Genomic DNA, 17,983 nt, shown 5'->3' with positions numbered 1-17,983 from the left:
CCCCAATTTGCTTGAAACTATCCCATTTTTTACCTGTTGTCCTGAAGTAATTATTAAAAGCATCCTTTCCTCTCAATATTATTCAGTTTAGACAATAAATTATTCACATTGTAAAGAATCAGAGATATAGTAGTATTAATTTTCACTTTTTTATCCTATAGTACCTAGTATAATGTTCAAATAACTTTGTATATATAATGGATAAAGTAATGCATATTATACATGAGTAAACCCAAAGAAAATACAAAAATCTGCCCTGATACACATTTAATATAACTTCCAATATTAAAATATTTGTCACTAAAGATAGCTTATGCAAGATTATGCATGATCTAGTGATGGATAGACATGGCTTTTGATCCTAATCATGTGCTCCCTTAGGGGAGTCAAACCTACATTTTTCCCCCATAAATCAATATGGAATTACGCAGCTATTTTTCCATGTGAGGATGGCTATAGTTAATCATATCACAATACTAAACATTCGAAGGTGACATTATTCCAAATATTAATAGAAAAGTTAAATGCATGATTTAGTAGTTTCCCTTTTTTTCCTACAGAGTAATACTATATGTAGGATTTAGCAAATAAAAATATACAACGTCCAGTTAAATTTAAATTTCAGATGAACACTGAATACGTTTTCAGCACATGTATGTCCCAAGTATAGCATGTCCTCTATTTTACCTGGCACCCTACCTACATGAAATTCTTATTCTGAGATTTCTTGACTGATGGCTACAAATACTCTGAAAAAAAAAAAAAAAAAACAGATTATGTCCATGTCTTGGCTCTGCCAGATAAATTGGCTCTGTACCCTTAGGTAATGTATATGACCTTATTAAGACTCAGAATCCACATCAATAAAGTGACAACATTGGTCTCTAACTCACAGAGCTGTGGAGAAGATTAATTGTGATGATGTGTCTAGTCCATAGTAAAGACAATGAGCTATAATGATATTATTCTGAAGAAAGACATACAAAATATTTTAGTCATTTTCCTAGAATGAGTTTTAACAAACTCACCAAAATACATATTCTCCTCTTTTTCTCTTGGTACATAGCTGGACTATATTTTCCCGATTTTCTATGTAGTTGAGTGTAGTGCCTCATGGTTGAGGCCCAGACATGAAATGCCAGAAAAAGTATCATACACCATTTCCAGGCCAGTCCCATATGATTCTTTCATGATTGGACCCATGAGCTTTTTGCCCTTTATACTAACTGGAATGGAGATTCCCTCCCACACCTATTAGGTCAACTTTGCAAGCCTTCGACTTTCATATCAGATTAAAAAAAATCACATATCTCATCCAATATCAAATTTTACCAATAATTTCCAGAGTACTAGTAATTATAAAAGGCAAATGAGGGCAACGTCTAGGACCACACTAGGACTCACTCTTGCTCAGATTTAACATGGCTTTTTAAGAGATAAATACAGTCATCACATATAAAAAGCTTTTGTCATGAAACATTTCCATTGTACTTCAACTGATTGGCAGTTTATATGACATTTTCCAGTGAGACATGCTCCATAAATGTATAGATTTTCATGCAATCCTAGTCAGATCAGGAACATTTCATAGATTAAAGAAATTCCCATGACGGTAAATATCATCAATATAGTGTTTTCCAGGAGGCTGGCCACTAATCAGCTTACTTATAAGAAATTTGACTTGTTCATCTTTCTTTCTTTTGGGGGATCCCCCAGTGAGGTAGATTAAGCATTACAGACCTGAAGCAAACCAATTCCTGGCAAAAAAAGCCAGTTGATGAAGATACAAGAGCCTCAACCTGCCTGGGTTTCTGAACAGAGGAAAGATGTGATGGACACTTGTTTACCCACCCCATGCTAACAGAATGAACAAGAAATAACTTTTTTTTTTCTTTTTTACAGATCTTATTTATTTATTTGAGACAGAACGAGAAAGAGCACAAATGTGAGCAAGAGAAGGGGCAGAGGAGGAAGGGGAGGAGCAGAGAGGGAAGGAGGGGTATAGACTGACTCCATGTTGAGTGTGAAGCCTCACGGGCGCTGATCCCTGGAGCCTGAGATCATGACCTGAGGGAAACCAAGAGTCTGACACTCACCCAACTGAGCCGCCCAGGTTCTCTAAGAAAGAACTTTCTATTACTGTGTGCCATTACATATATTTGGGTCTATTAGTATAGCAGCCATCCCAGCCTAAATAATATATAGTTTTTAAAGTAATATCATTACAGGTATAATTAAAATGATGAATACATTACAAACTTTCTTTTCAGATAAGGCAATATTTCATAGCTTTTTTATTCTTGGATTATTAGGCTAATGGTTGTAAAACATTTTGAGATATATTGTAATGGCTAAAAATGGTCTCTGGACAGAGCCCTGGATATATTTTATTTATATCTTGTCATTTGTCTTAGACAATTTATTTACCAGGGATAATTTCTCCATCAGTATGCATAGCTAATATTATTACTGAGATTATTACGATGAAAGATGTATCAAAATATTTTACTGGAAAAAATATTTTACTGGATAGCACTAGTTTCACAGAGTGAACAAACTTTAAAAAGATGTGTATATCATATATATGTATATATATATATATATATATATGGAAATAGAAGTCTTTTTTTTAACTTTTACTTTAAAATTTCATTTTCCATTAAAAGTTGATTCCACATCCAGAGAACTGTACCTTCCCTGCCCTTGCAGGTAAAGATAGAACGTAAGTATATATATATATATATATATATATATATATATATATATATATATATGTATTGTGTGCATGTGTGTGTGTGTGTGTGTGCGTGTGTAGTAAAGTTAATTATATCAAGAAGTATGTAAAAATGCACGGGACACTAAATCTGTTCAAGTCTTTATTCAAAATATTCTCATTACCTCTACAAATTATTTATCCTAACACTATTTGCCACTGGTGATCACTGTTGAATCTGGATGGGAGTTATAGGATTCCTTCAATCATTATCTCTACTTTTAAATGCTCGAAATTTGCCATAATAAAGTTGTTTTTTTTTTTAAGTAACACTCAGTTCATGCTTTTTTGAAACTCTTTGAAACTCTGAAACTATTAGCCATGATGAAGAGAGGCAGCAAGCTGTGCAGCGGCATGGTCTTCCTACCACCAGCTATGCTAACAATGAGAACAGAAACCAATAAAGGCACTTACCACTGAAAATATACAAGTGGATGTATAAATATACCACAGAGACCACGTTGTAACACTAGTCTAGGATACATTTCTGAAAGAACAATATTTAATAATTATAATAACTAACAAGTACTGAGCATTTATCATTTGTCAGGCATTCTTTTGCATGCAATTCATGCAGTGCCTGATTTCACCATCAAACAAAACCTATGGTGTATATGTTATTATCATCCCTATTCTATGGAAAAAGAAATAGAGAAATAGATTGCACAGCTCATCCACAGCCACATATTCTAGTTCTAGAACACTTTTACACACAAGAATAGCTAAATACTGTATCACGCTGTGTATTGGTTTCATTTAGAAATGTGCTGGAGATATATTAAAAAACTATTACAACTTAATAACATACAGATAAATAGCCGAATTGAAAATGGTCCAAGGGAACACTTGTTCACTGTTGGTGAATTTAAAATGGCACAACTGCTATGGGAAACAGTATAGTGATCCGCAAAAATTAAAAACGGAACTACCATAAGATTTAGAAATCCCACTTCTAGGTGGGATACCCAAAAGAACTGAAAATGAAGCCTTGAGTAGATATTTACATACCCATGTTTACCGAAGCATTATTCACAAGAGCCAAGAAATGGAAGCAAACTACATGTTCATCAAAAGATGAACGGCTAAAACAATGCGGTAAAAACAAGATAGAACATCACTCAGTCTTACAAGGGAAGGACTCACCACAACATGCTACAACCAGGGTGAACCTTAGGAGATTATGTTAGGTCAAACAAGCCAGTCACAAAAAAAGATACATACTGTGTGAGTCCACTTATATGAGGAATCTAAAGTAGTCATCTTCATAGAAATAGAAAGTGGAATGGTGGTTACCAAAGACCAGACTGTCAAGTGGAAGAAGTCAGTTGTTACTTAATGCAGACAGAGATGCAGTTTTGAAAGACAAAAAGTTTTGGAGATCTTTTGTACAGCCATGTAAATATACTTAACGCTACTGAACTGTATACTTAAAAATGGTTAAGATGGTAAGTTTAATTTTATATATATTTCATCAAAATTAATTTTGTTTAAAGTGGCCAAAGGATCTAAATAAACATTTCTCCAACGAAGCTACGTAAATGGCCAATAAACATAAAAAGATGTCAGGGAGATACAAATTATAGCCACAATGAGATACCACTCCAGACCTACTAGGATGACTATAACAAAAAAGATAACACAGATTATTAAGGATATGGAGAAATCAGAACCCTCATACACTGCTAGTGAAAATGTAAAAAGGTGCAGACTATCTGAAAAACAGAATGGAAATTCCTTCATAAAGCTAAACAGAGTTCCCATGCTACCCAGCAACTCTACTTCTAAATATACATCAAATAATAAAAAACATATGTTCACATGAAAATCCACATATAAATGTTTATGGCAGCATTATATATAGTAGCCAGAAGATGAAAATAATTCAGGTATCCATCAATTGGTTAATGGATAAATAAAATATAATAATATATCCATACAATTTAGCAATAAATTTAGTGTTTAGCAATAAAGAGAAAAGAAGGTCTGATACATGCTACAACATGGATAACATTAAAATGTTATGTTAAGTAAAAAGCCAGTACAAAGGACAACATATTATATGATTCCATTTTTATGAAATGTCTAGAAAAGACAACTCTATAGACATTGTTGAATAGTTGGGGGGTGAAGACAGATGGGGGTTGGTGATGCCTGGGGGATACTGGAAAGGGTGCAGAATTTCTTTTTTAGGGTAATTAAAATGGTGTAAATCTCATGGTAGTTGATAAAGGTCCAACTCTGAATTCCTAAAAACACGGAATTATATATTTTATTTATTTATTTATTTATTTATTTATTTATTTATTTATTTATTTAAGATTTATTTATTGGAGAGAGAAAGAGAATGAGCAGGAGAAGGGGCAGAGGAGAGGGAGAGAAATCCTCAAGCAGACTCCCCACTGAGCACAGGACTAGATCCCAGGACCCTGAGATCATGGCCTACGCTGAAATCAAGAATTGACCGTTTAATCAACTGAGCCACCCAGGATCCCTGAAATAAGTGACCTGGATATGTGAATTCTATCCCAATAAAGCTTTTTTTTTTTCTGGTTTTTTTTTTTTTTTTTTTGTAAAGGAAAGTGTTGGAAGAAGCTTTCAAAACTTAAAACAGAGAATAAAATAGTTATATATATATTAATAACATTCAAGGAAAAATATAAGTAATAGTGTGGAAGATGATTTTTCTATTACCTATGTATACATTAAAGCACATATGTGTGTCTACACACACACACACACACACACACACACGAGTGAGGTGGGAAGGGAGGAGGGAGAAGGAACAAACAGTGACGATATTCCTGGGTTATTATGCAAGTTTTCTTCTCTGTTTTTGGATATTCCAAGGTCTTCTAAAGTCTATTAGAATTATTCTATGTCTGCCCAGCACTCCTTTGAAGATTATATTTGAGAACTAGAAGCTTTGACAGTATAATCACCCATCATCTCCTTTCAATGCCACAAAGGACAAATTCCAGCAAATGCTGAATATATGAGGTTCTATAATGCTTCTAGAAAGCACTGGTATTTTATTTATTTCAACATGCCTTAGACTCTTAGGCTCAAGGTAGTTGAAATGTTTCCTGATTACATAAACTTAATTTAAATATTCAGTTTTTTTTTTTTTTTTTTTTTTTTTTATTTATGATAGGCACACAGTGAGAGAGAGAGAGGCAGAGACACAGGCAGAGGGAGAAGCAGGCTCCATACACCGGGAGCCCGACGTGGGATTCGATCCCGGGTCTCCAGGATCGTGCCCTGGGCCAAAGGCAGGCGCCAAACCGCTGCGCCACCCAGGGATCCCTAAATATTCAGTTTTGATGTTCCTGGGTAAGAGGTTGTATGCATATGTTTGCGTAAATGGTTTATTCAAAATGGTGATATTATATCAAAAGAAAATGTCCAGAAATGCCACCTCTTATTTTCCACTTACCCAGCACTTTCTGATCCCGAATATATTTGAATATATTTACCTAATATGATATTCCCAAATGTTACTTAGTATACCAAGAAAAAGGTAAGGAGATTTTTTTTTTCATTTATTATCATTACCATCCCCACCTTTATCATCACAACCACCACCACCCATGACTTCATATTGCCAAAGTGATTTTCAGAATGGGTGTATAACCCAAGGTCACAGAGGAAATGCAACTGGACTTCCTAAATCCTAGAAATTCATACTCTAACTGGAAAGAAGAAATAATAAGCACCTAGACAACACATACATACATAACACTTAAATATTCATACAGAATCCCAGAAGTGTTAATTCAGCTATTCAACTTGATACTATTTGTGTAGCCATTTAAGAATGCACAGAAACCAATGTTCTAAAGGTACATTAACCTTTATCTGATAGTCCTTACTTAAACAATACACTGTGGACCAAATTTAGAATAAAACAGATGGTATATAGCTAACTGAACTTTTCATATTTTTTTCTCTTTTCTTTTAGGCACTAAACAGCACGGAATCATCTTGCTTCCTTCACATTTAATAAAAACCCGTAATTCTCTTGCATCTTTTTTCTAGCTTATCATCATTACAAGAACGAAAACCCACGTGGATCATTAAACTAAAATTTACAATAGTTTCACCCGTATCATGGTTTCAAACAATATTCCACAAAAATAGACTAGTATGTTCAAAGTAACAATTTTATTTTTATTAAAACATTAACATCAAAAGCTATCTATCGTTAAAATTATAGCCCAAAGGAAATATGAATCTTGTGAGATGAGTCGAAAATCTTAAAGTGCATGTAGGTTTCAAAAGTAAGTTCTAGAAAGGATATTGGCAGCAGCTACTTTTTAACCAAAATCTAGCAGGAGTCAAGTACTTCCAGTCCCTTAAAGCAGAGATCATCAGGCTGCAGGATAATGTTGATTCCTTCATTGTGTTTGAACTAGGCAGTGGACCAATGATACCTGATCTTGTTTCAGACAACTGGTATGCAGTTAATTATAAATTTAAAAAAAAATTAGAGAAGTCCTGAAAGCTACCTTTATTTCTAGAAAAATCTCTATTGCCATTGGGTAGTCTATATACTGAAATTTAAGTCATGTATTCAAGACACATTCAATCATAAAGGATATTAAAGAATAGGTTTCAAAAAAAAAAAAAAAAGAATAGGTTTCACAGGAGCTCCTAAAGTGAATTAATCATAAATGAATAAAGTTAGGTTGCAATCTCAGGCTAGTTTATCTCAAAGCATGTTTATCATGGTGATGTCTTGGTGGGTGAGGATAAATCATTCTTATTTCAATATTTATTGTCTATTTCTCTATAGGAGCATCACTTCAATATAAATAAAACAAAACAAAACCTTATCTCTGACTCTTTTCAAGGTCCTTTGCCAAGTCTGATAGGGAAAGCAGAAATGAAAAAGTGAGCAACATTTTTCTCAAGTTGCCTATGGCTTTGAGATTATTCAAACCTGCATTCAAGAGAGAGATTACATAAAGGCCATCAAGAAGTAGGAAGACCTCTGAGGTTAGAGGAAAGTGAGAAATTTACAAAAGTGACTTCAAAAAAAGAGAGGAGATCTGAGCTGAGCCCTAAAAAACAAACAGGATTTCGACAAGGTATTTGGGAGAGGTACTTAAGGTAGAAAGCACATGAGCAAACCGAGAATGAAAATCCTAAAATCCTACTGTATGTTAACTACTCTGGAATTAAAATTAAAAAAAAAATGAAAATCTTAATCAGAAAAGAAGTTAGCTTTATTACAATGTTTTTCAAACTTCAAGGACATGATCCATTACAATATTTATCAAAAAGGATGCAACTGACCTTTGACATGAGAATTTTTCCCCATCTACAACAAGATGGTTAACAGTATCCCTGGTCTCCAGCTACTAAACACTAGAAACACGTCCCCTTTATTCTTTTAGTTTTGGAGAAAACCCAGAATTCCCTCTTAGGTTTTCAAATACCCCTGGTGGTGAGTAAGCCTTCCCTATATGCGACCACTGAGTCAGGAAATCTATGAAGTTCATTTACCAATAGAAGGTAATAGAATGGAAAGGGAAGGAAGGAAGGAAGGAAGGAAGGAAGGAAGGAAGGAAGGAAGGAAGGAAGGAAGGAAGGAAGGAAGGAAGGAAGGAAGGAAGGAGGAAGGAAGGAAAAGGAAGGGTTACCAAGTAATAAAGGAATAAAGTCATAACTGACTGTTGACCTGTTTAATTTTAGAGATGACAGGGTTTTGATTAAGGACACAATCTCAGTGATTAGCAAGTTTCATATTTTATCTGCATATCCACTGGAAAGAAGTTTAAAAGTCACACACCCGACTTCATGAAAATTAAGCATCAGAGAACTTAAATAACTTATCAAATTAAAGGATGGCTATTAAAACTAAGATGAGCTATTACAGATTTTTGAGAAGGAATAGCTTAATTGCATATATCCAGAAGAATTTTACTAATTCATAAAAATATATTTCCTTAAACAATTAGACAAATAGTAAATATTTTCTTACCCTTCTCCATTAGTTAACATTTAAAGAATGACAATCCCTTCAGAGAACTTAAATCAATGGTACCTCCATAGCTTTTTCTTACAGGGTTTAAACATTTTGTTTATCTTTAAGTTTTATATGGAGGGATGCCTGGGTAGCTTGGTGGTTGAGCATCTGCCTTTGGCTCGGGGCGTGGTCCTGGGGTCCCAGGATTGAGTCCCACATGGAGTTCCCCTCTGCCTGTGTCTCTGCCTCTCTCTCATGGATAAATAAAAAAAAAAAAGTTTTATGTGTAGTACTGGCATACACTTCATCCCACATCCCTTAAAAATGACCTAAGTCTGCCTTAAAATATGTCTTGTACAATCGCAGACCAAATACAAGGCTGGTGTAGAAGTATTGCCTAGCTCCCTTCAGCAGCTGCCATCTCTCTCATATTCATAGCCATAAGACCACTGGTGCTGTAGACTGGATCTTAATACATTCTTCTAGCCCCTTCAATTTTTGTCTCTCCTCAGAACTCAACTTTTCCCTTGACTTTTGAGTCTGAACATTCTTCTTATTTCTTTATCTCCCCCAGACTCAGACAGGAAGCTCCTTCTTTTGTCCTGACACCAGACAGACCACATGCCTGGGTTAATGGGTGGGTATCTGGCACGCAAGAGTAATTATGACACTGTAGTTCTGCCCTCTGCACACTTACAGTCTCTGATAAAACCTGAATAAATTGAAATGAATAAAAGAATAATTATGCACATACACTAATGCCTTTGAAAGCAGTGTAGCTTTCTGTAGAGTTTGAAACCAGAGGTTGAAAGCCGAAAACAGTCCACAAACACGTTAAAGCTGTCCAGTCCAGTGTATATTTTTAATGTAAATGAATTTAAATTCGTTCATTATACTGGGTAACTTCATAAATCTATGTTATTACACTTTTGAATTTGTAATCCTAGCTGAGTACTGAAGAGCATGGACTTTGATGTCAGACAGACTGATTCAAGACTGTGCTCTGCAAGTAACTTTCTAGGTATAGGATGGGATGCTACAAAAACTCTATCATAGGGTTACTGTGAGCATTCCCATGGATGATTCATGTAAAGTACCTAGCACACACTCTAGCGCACAGTTATTATTAAATATTAGTTCTTATCATTCTTTAGTAAATGGAACTCCTGCTGCTAAAAAAAATCATGTTAGAGCAGAGTATGTGAATAAAACACTTTGCCTAAAAGCAGTACCACCTGGACATAATTTCATGAACATAATTTTATGTAGACTGCTTTAACAGAAACTGACATTAGAGAAGTGAATTTTAGCAGATGACAGAACTATAATAAGATTTCCTTGGATTGGTTTTTAAATGTGCTACGTTGCACTCAACCGATTCTGCCCATTATTTCCAAAGCAATGTAGTTTCCAGCCATGTGTTCCATATATCAGTTTTTCAGGTATGTAAACTCCACGAGCTAAGTGTTTAAAAGTTAAAAATAAGACACAGAATCCAAGGAAGAGATGACTACTATGAAAGAAAAAATCAGGCTTACCTTGAGTTATATAAAAATGAAATGTTTCCTAGGTCCTCTTAGCTTTCACATTATTTGTTGAAAGAAGAACTCAAAACTTACAACCTCATTTTATCCAAGAGAAACATGCAGGCTAATGTGTGTTTTTTTTGTTTGTTGTTTGGTATATATTACCTGAAAAATAATAGAGATTAATAATGCATTGGCAAGGTTAAATAAAAAAGGGAAACTTTACCTTGTAAAATCAAAACATGTTCTGTAAACTGAGAAGTGGATTAGAATGTTCAAAGTGCTTGGGGACCAAGCATTCTGTAAAGTCTGATTTATACCACAGGCATCATAATGCCTACCTACTTCAGAATGACAAATAGTACCAAGCTGAAGTCGCAAACAGCAGCCCCAGAGCGTTAACAGCAAATGTCTTCCATCTTAATAGCTGAGTCTGTGCTATTCTGTACACTTAAAATTCTGAGCATTTAACACTTCTTGTTGCATCTAAATCCAGATACAAAAACCTTCAAATCAAACTATTTACCTCAACTGAAATCTGCCTTGAATAATTCATAAGAAGGAAGAAAGATGGCAGTGAAGAAAGCCAAAGAGAGTTTTAATGAACTCTAGAGTTTCAAAAATAATGGCATAGAAGTTATTACAGCTTTTTCCCCTCCCCTGTAAAACAGACTATCGGTCAGTCTAATACCAAATACTCCCAGAAAACAGAAGGAGCAATAAAGGGTTCAGCTTTCTGCTTGTCTGCAATTGATAGAGTAACAGCACCACACAGATTATTACCAGGAGAGGCTCTCTTGGAATGTGTGACAGTCAAGGAAGCATCTAAAGTATTCACATTCAAATATTTTACTTTTATGTTGTTTCTTAAAATTCCAGTGGTATCTGGAGTCTCCATTAAAAAGAAAGTATGAAAATCAGTAAATGTAGTGGCTCTGGCCTAGGCTACACCAGCACCTGCTTTTATGTGGCTTTGCCACCCTTGAAGACTTATTTGACTTGATGGGTAGAATTTGCAGCTATCCTACCTATGTTTCCCTGGAAATAATAAAAAGGTTTCACATTCTGCTCTAATAAATAAGCATCTCTTCAATGATTCATCTGGTGAATGAACCTAGGATTCTTAATAATTTTTTTTTTAAAGGTAGCCATTGAAGGGTTACTGCTATGCAGGTTTTCATTAGTCTCCTATTGCTGCTATGTAACAAATCATCACAAACTGGGTAACTTAAAACAACACACATTTAGGGGCGCCTAGTGGCTCATTAAGCACCTGCCTTTGGCTCAGGTCATGATCTCAGGGTCCTAGGATTGAGTCCCATGTCAAGCTTCTTGCTCAGTGGGGAGTCTGCTTCTCTCTCTGCCCCAACCCCTGTTCCTGTGCATGTGCTCTCGCTCTCTCTCTCTCAAATAAATAAAATCTTTTTAAATACTCACAAATTTATTCTCTACAATTCTGGGGGTCAGAAGCCCAAGTCAAGTCTTCTGGGGGCTAAAATTGAGGTACAGACAGTACTGCATTCCCTCCGGAGGCTCTGAGGACAATTCTGTTCCTTGCCTTTTACACCCTGGAGAGGCTGTCCACATTCCCTGGCTGGAGCCCCTTCCTCCATTTTCAAAGTATATCATTCCAACCTCTGCTTCTGTATCCCATCTTCTTCCACCTTTGATCTTCCTTCCCTCTCATAAGAACCCTGTGATTACACTGGGCCCAACTGGATAATCTGGGACTATCTGTCATTTCCAGATCCTTAATCATATCAGCAAAGTCCCTCTGCCATGCCAAGTAACCTATTCACAGGTGCTGGGGATTAGGAGGTAGACATCTTTGGGTGCTGTAAGGTAAATGCTTAAAGGAAATAAATTTACATATTAGATAATAGGCCTCATATGGCTTGATTATAGACAAAAACAGAAGACAATCTCAGTAATCCTAACAGGACCAATTTTTTTCTAAGTGATAGTTTTTAAACCATGTTTCATATAACTCTAAAAAGCTTACTGACAAACTTTAAAAATACGTATAATAAGTGTATGTAAGTTTCTGAGTTGCTACTCTGTTAAAAAAGAATAATGGATGCAAATCAAAACTTCAATGATATATCACCTTATAACAGTCAGACTTGGCTAGTATCAAAAAGATAAGAAGATGTGGAGAAAAAGGAACGCGTGTGATGGTAAGAATGTATAGTGGGACATTCACTGTAAAAAACAGTATGGAGGTTCTTCAAAAAGTTAAAAATAGAAATACCATATGATTCAGTAATTCCACAACTAAGTACTAAAAAAAAATGAAAACACTAATTCTAAAGACATATGCACCGCTATGTTTATTGCAGCATTATTTACAATAGCTAACATAAGGAAGCAACCTAAATGTCCACCCGCAGATAAATGGATAAAGAAAATGTGGCGTATAGACACAATGACATATCAGTCATAAAAAAGAATGAGACCTTGCCATTTGCAACAATATGGAAGTACCTAAAGAGTATTATGCTAAGTCAAGTAAGGCAGACACACACACAAAAACAAATATGATTTTCTGTATATGTGGAATCTAAAAAAATAAAATAAAACAGACAGACCTATAAATAAAGAGAACAAATAAGATGATGGCCAAAGGGGTGGTGAGTGGGGGGATGGGCAAAATGGATGAAGGGGAGTGGCAGATACAGATTTCCAGTAATGAAATCAGTAAGTGATGAGGATGAAAGGTCCAGCACAGGGAATAGCGTCAGTGGTACTCTAATAGCGTTGTGTGTTGACAGATGGAGCTACACTTGTGGTGAGCACAGCATAACATATAGTTGGCAAATCACTACATGTACACCTGAAACTAAGGTAACACTGAGGTTCAGTTATATTTTTTCAATAGAGAGAGAGAGAGAGAGAGAGAGAGAGAGAGAGGGAGAGAGAGAGAGAGAACTAGGCATTTCAAATATAGGCAATATCAAAATATCTATATCAAGGCAATTTTCATTCTTTGTGTGTATACTCGCATCTGCCTGTTATTTCCCCTTCTGGTCTGCAAGTGCTTGGATCCCCGGTTATGTTTGATGTTTATTGAATGGACTGAAAAATGAATGAGTGAATGAATGAAACTATTTCAGATGGTTATATGTTAAAAGGCAAAAATCAACTTTATTTTTCCAGACTTTTAAAGCAAAATAACATTGCTGGTTGAAATATTAAATGCAGACCTAAGATTCAATCAACTTCTAAGAACTAGGGATTACAGGTGCCTGGCTGGCTCAGTTGGTAGAGCATGAGATGCTTGATCTTGGGGTTGTAAGTTCAAGCCCCATGTTGGGTGTAGAGATTACTTAAAATCCTTAAAACACTTTTTTTCTAAGATCTATATAAATGCTTTTTTAGACAAGCTTCATTTCAAATACATGACAGTATTTTCTAAAAGAAGTCATCATACAAAATTGAATAATAAATTTCAGGTATAGTTTATCCACACAAAAGGAAAAAAGAATGAATGAATAATAAATAAATAAATAGAAAAATAAATAAATAAACAAACAAGGCATAGATAATCTATAATTACTGAATAGTTTTAAGTAGTTAGATTTTAACTAGCACAGTAATATTCATGAGTGTCCTTTTTGAAAATGATAGCTTACAAATGGTCTAATGGTGATTTTAATAATTATTTAACTCTAACTTACTTTCACAGTTTCATCAAAATAGGCATGAAATTGAAATTGAAAGCAAAGTACAGGAACATAGTTTCGGTACCTCATGATTCTTTATATATTTCATTTAACATGAGTCAGATGACTTAGCAATAAGATAATGAAGGTACTTAGAGCAAAAATTTCTACCTTTATCACTGCTCAATATTAATGCAAGTCTAAAACTGACCCCTAAAATTGAATTGCAGAGAAAGAGATTATTTCTTATTCTTTGAATAAAATGTGTCACCAAACAAAAGCATTTAACACCTTGCTCAGATTTTTTTCTTATAGTTATAAGTATACCATGTTTATCAATACGCTATCATGAAATCTTTACCAAATATGAATATGATGCTTAATTACTGAAGATAAATCTACAAATATTTTGACTTTGAATTTTAATGACTTAATAACAAAATATACTTTCTTTGATAATTCACCATTACATACAAAGGATTTCCACAAAAAGAAAAAAGTAGGTCTAAATACATTTTTCCCTGGGGCCCCTGGGTGGCTTGGTGGTTAAGTGCCTGCCTTTGGCTCAGGTCATGATCCCAGGGTCCTGAGAGCAAGCCTTGTTTCTGGCTCTCTGCTCAGCAGTGAGCCTGCTGTTCCCTCTGCTTTTGCGCTCTATCTCTCTGTCAAAATAAATAAATAAAATCTTTTTTAAAAAGAAAAGTTTGCCCAAGCCAAGGCAGATATCTCTCAACAGGGCTTCTGGTGAATAAATTTAAATTAAAAAATTATTTTAATTTAATAAATAAATTTATTTTAATTTAATAAATAAATTTATTTTAATTTAATTAATTTATTTTAAATTTAATTAATTAATTTTTCCCTAAGTGAACAATTCTTAGAAGTACACAAAGAAAATAGAAAGTACTACTTTTAAAAAAATGATAGCATTTTCTAATTATTCTCCTTAAGAAACATAATGAAACTAAGTTCATTTTTATTTTGGTTCACAGATTTAGCACAAAATATATTTTTAATGGAAAGATCAACATTATTCAATTCTGCTTGTTAAAGCAATACATGTTTCTGGCAAAGCATTCAGCATCATTGAAGAAAATAAAAATCATAACCCACAACCACTGTCCCCATTTAATGCATTCTTATCGATTGTTATCATAAGCTCACTTTTTCTATTGGAATACCAGTATTTATTTAATGACCATGCCCATGGAAATTAAGCTTTATGCATTCTTTGTTTCTGTCTTTGTTGTCATATCTTATTTCCAATGCAACCACTGCTGCATTTCCAACAAAAAGGTAGAATGAAAACATTGAAAAATATAATTTTCAGGGGATCCCTGGGTGGCTCAGCGATTTGGCGCCTGCCTTTGGCCCCAGGGTGCGATCCTGGAGTCCCGGGATTGAGTACCGCGTCAGGCTCCTGGCATGGAGTCTGCTTCTCCCTCTGCCTGTGTCTCTGCCTCTCTCTATATATATATGTCTATCGTGAATAAATAAATAAAATATTTAATAAAAATAAATAAATAAATAAATAAATAAATAAATAAATAAATAATAAATAAAATTTTCTATGTATTTTATCAACGAATTTTTGGAGTTATTTTCAATAACTTGGGATTTGAAGCTGAAAATACTTGAGGATTCCTATGACCAAGTATTTATACTTGCTTTCCTTTTGAAGAAGAAATGTCAATATAACTAGTTCTAAAAAAAACTTAAATTTAATCTATAAATGAAATAATTCATCAGCAGCACCTGCGTTTTTCTTTACAACAGAAATTCAAATAATGACATTTTATTAGTTTTCTGTTGAGTAACATTGAACATATTAACAATATTAACATGATCACCAATATTCCTTATAAACATTAAAGAAGCTAAAAGTGCATGTTGTATCCTAAGGTAGAATCTATTTATAGAGAACATTCATATGAGGATAAATTATTTTATTTAAATGCATTATCTTCCCTTTTTGAAGCTGATTATGAAATAAAAACTCCAAGAATGACAAATATCAATGGTGAAACACTTAAAATTAATTACTGCAAGAATGTTACTTCAGACACCTTTTCTCAGGGATGTTAAGTTTAAGCGTATTAATCTTTTCCCTTTTAATTTTTTTATTGAAATACAATTGATATGTAACATCGTACTTAAAGATACTAACCTTAATTTATAGGTCACTTGCTAAAATGCTCTTGCTTCTAAAATAAATATTGAATTTTTAATAGGATCATGTCTTAATTTGGAAGTTACCTAAGCAGTTTAAGAAGTAAATGTATTTTTTGTTGTAAATATATTCCTTTTATGTAGTTATTGCTTTGTTGTACATAGATTTGTTATTTATCAATTAAAATACTTCCCTTATGCTTTGATATTAATTTTTGCAATAACTATACTAACTGTTCACAAACTCAGCAAGCCTTGAGAAAGATGTTTGACCTGGTTATACGCATCTAGATTAGGTCCTAGGTCAGGATGCTTATGAATTAACTTGAGGTAAGAATAGTATCTATGGATTATCTTCAGTGGAAAAATTTTATTCTGGATGATTGACTTGTTTTATGGTTATTCAGGTTTGTGTGATGATTTATAACCTATCAAGTGTATCCAGAATACATGCTTTGGAGGCCTGCGATCATGTTATGCAGGAACATTTCTGGAAACTGAGAAGCTTGGAACATGCAGGGGAGGAGAGAATACAAAGGGAGCACGTGCATTGTCTTTCGATGTAAATTAAAGGCAGGGCTCCGTTTGGAAGTGAATATGACTTGATTAGTAAGCACCAAGTTTTTCACCTAAATTCAACAAGGAAGAAGTTTCAGAGATGTAGATTTCAGGTCAGGAATAAGATTTGTACAAGGATAATAGAAAAAATATAGTTAACCTTTATTGAATGCCTGCTATTTGCCAGATACCGTGCTCGGAACTTTACTTTCATTATTGTGTTTAATTTTCACAGTGACGTGATCATGTATGTACCATTTTATGGTGAGGGAACTAATTTTTAATAATTTTTTAATAAATTTCCAGCTCTCTGACTAGAAGTCATAGAAGCAGAAGTTAAAGAGTCTGGTTATAAAGCCCGCACTCTTATGTATGTACTTTTCTGTAAAATAAAAAGAGTTAAAGCACCTACTGAGTGATTCCTTGACGGATTAAGACCAATAGTTGAATCAACAAGGCTCCCGTGGGAAACAGTTTTTAAGATGTCTGACAATGATACCTGCCTCCTAGGATCGATGTCCTTGTTAATTCTAATGAGTAAATTCTTTTTTTCTCTCTCTTTTTTTTTTTTGTTGTTGTTAAGATTTTGTGTATTTATTCATGAGAGACACACAGAGAAAGAGGCAGAGACAGAGGCAGAAGGAGAAGGCTCCCCTGTTGGAAGCCTGATGCTGGACTTGATTCCAGGACCCTGATCACTCCTTGAGCCAATGGCAGACGCTCAACCACTAACCATCCAAGTGCCCCAAACAACTTCTCTCTAACCAAGGGTATGTGACCATGTTGAGGGGATATCATTTCTGTGTTTAAGTTATAAAAGGTTGTGACTTTATCTTCCAAGCTAACTCTATTATCTTCTCAGTCTGCACTCATTGATGAAGGGGTCATATTGGAAGGGGTCACTTGACAAGGAAATGAGAGCGGCTTTCCAGCAGCAGCCAGCACGTAACTGAGGCCGAGGTGAACAGCACTCCATGTACTGTGTTCGGCCAACAGTAAGGTTAGTGAGTTAGGAAGCACACCTTTTACCAGTTGAGCTTTTAGATGAGAGATCCCAGGCCTGGTTGACATTGTGATTGCAGCCTTGTAAGACATCTTAAAACAGAAGACCCAGATAAGCCCTGTCTGGATTTCTGACTCACAGAAACTGTGATGTGATAAATGTGTGTTGTTTTAAGTTACTAAATTTGGGGGCAATTTGTTACACAGTAATAGATAAGAACTAATACACTTCCCCAAGGCAAGGATTATGCCTTGACTTAATGTATCCAGCAACAAGCCACTAAGTGAAGAATGAATGAAGAGTGAAGAGTGAATGAAGGAAGAA

At 34.7% G+C, this 17,983-nt stretch overlaps 1 protein-coding gene across 3 annotated transcripts in view; it reads right to left on the bottom strand.

Moving 5' to 3' along the window:
- Positions 1-17,983, bottom strand: part of RALYL (RALY RNA binding protein like) — a 713,351-nt gene that overhangs the window by 493,545 nt on the left and 201,823 nt on the right. For all 3 annotated transcript variants that reach the window (XM_055303495.1, XM_055303496.1, XM_055303497.1), the window contains exon 2: positions 10,280-10,432. The gene's annotated coding sequence lies outside the window, so the exon portion shown is untranslated. The remainder of the gene's footprint in view (positions 1-10,279; positions 10,433-17,983) is intronic.

Source organism: Nyctereutes procyonoides, unplaced genomic scaffold (assembly GCF_905146905.1).
Source record: "Nyctereutes procyonoides isolate TBG_1078 unplaced genomic scaffold, NYPRO_anot_genome, whole genome shotgun sequence".
In the NCBI taxonomy this organism is placed as follows: Eukaryota; Metazoa; Chordata; class Mammalia; order Carnivora; family Canidae; genus Nyctereutes; species Nyctereutes procyonoides.
Note: the sequence above shows the minus strand (reverse complement) of the source record. Positions and strands in the feature narration are given on the sequence as shown.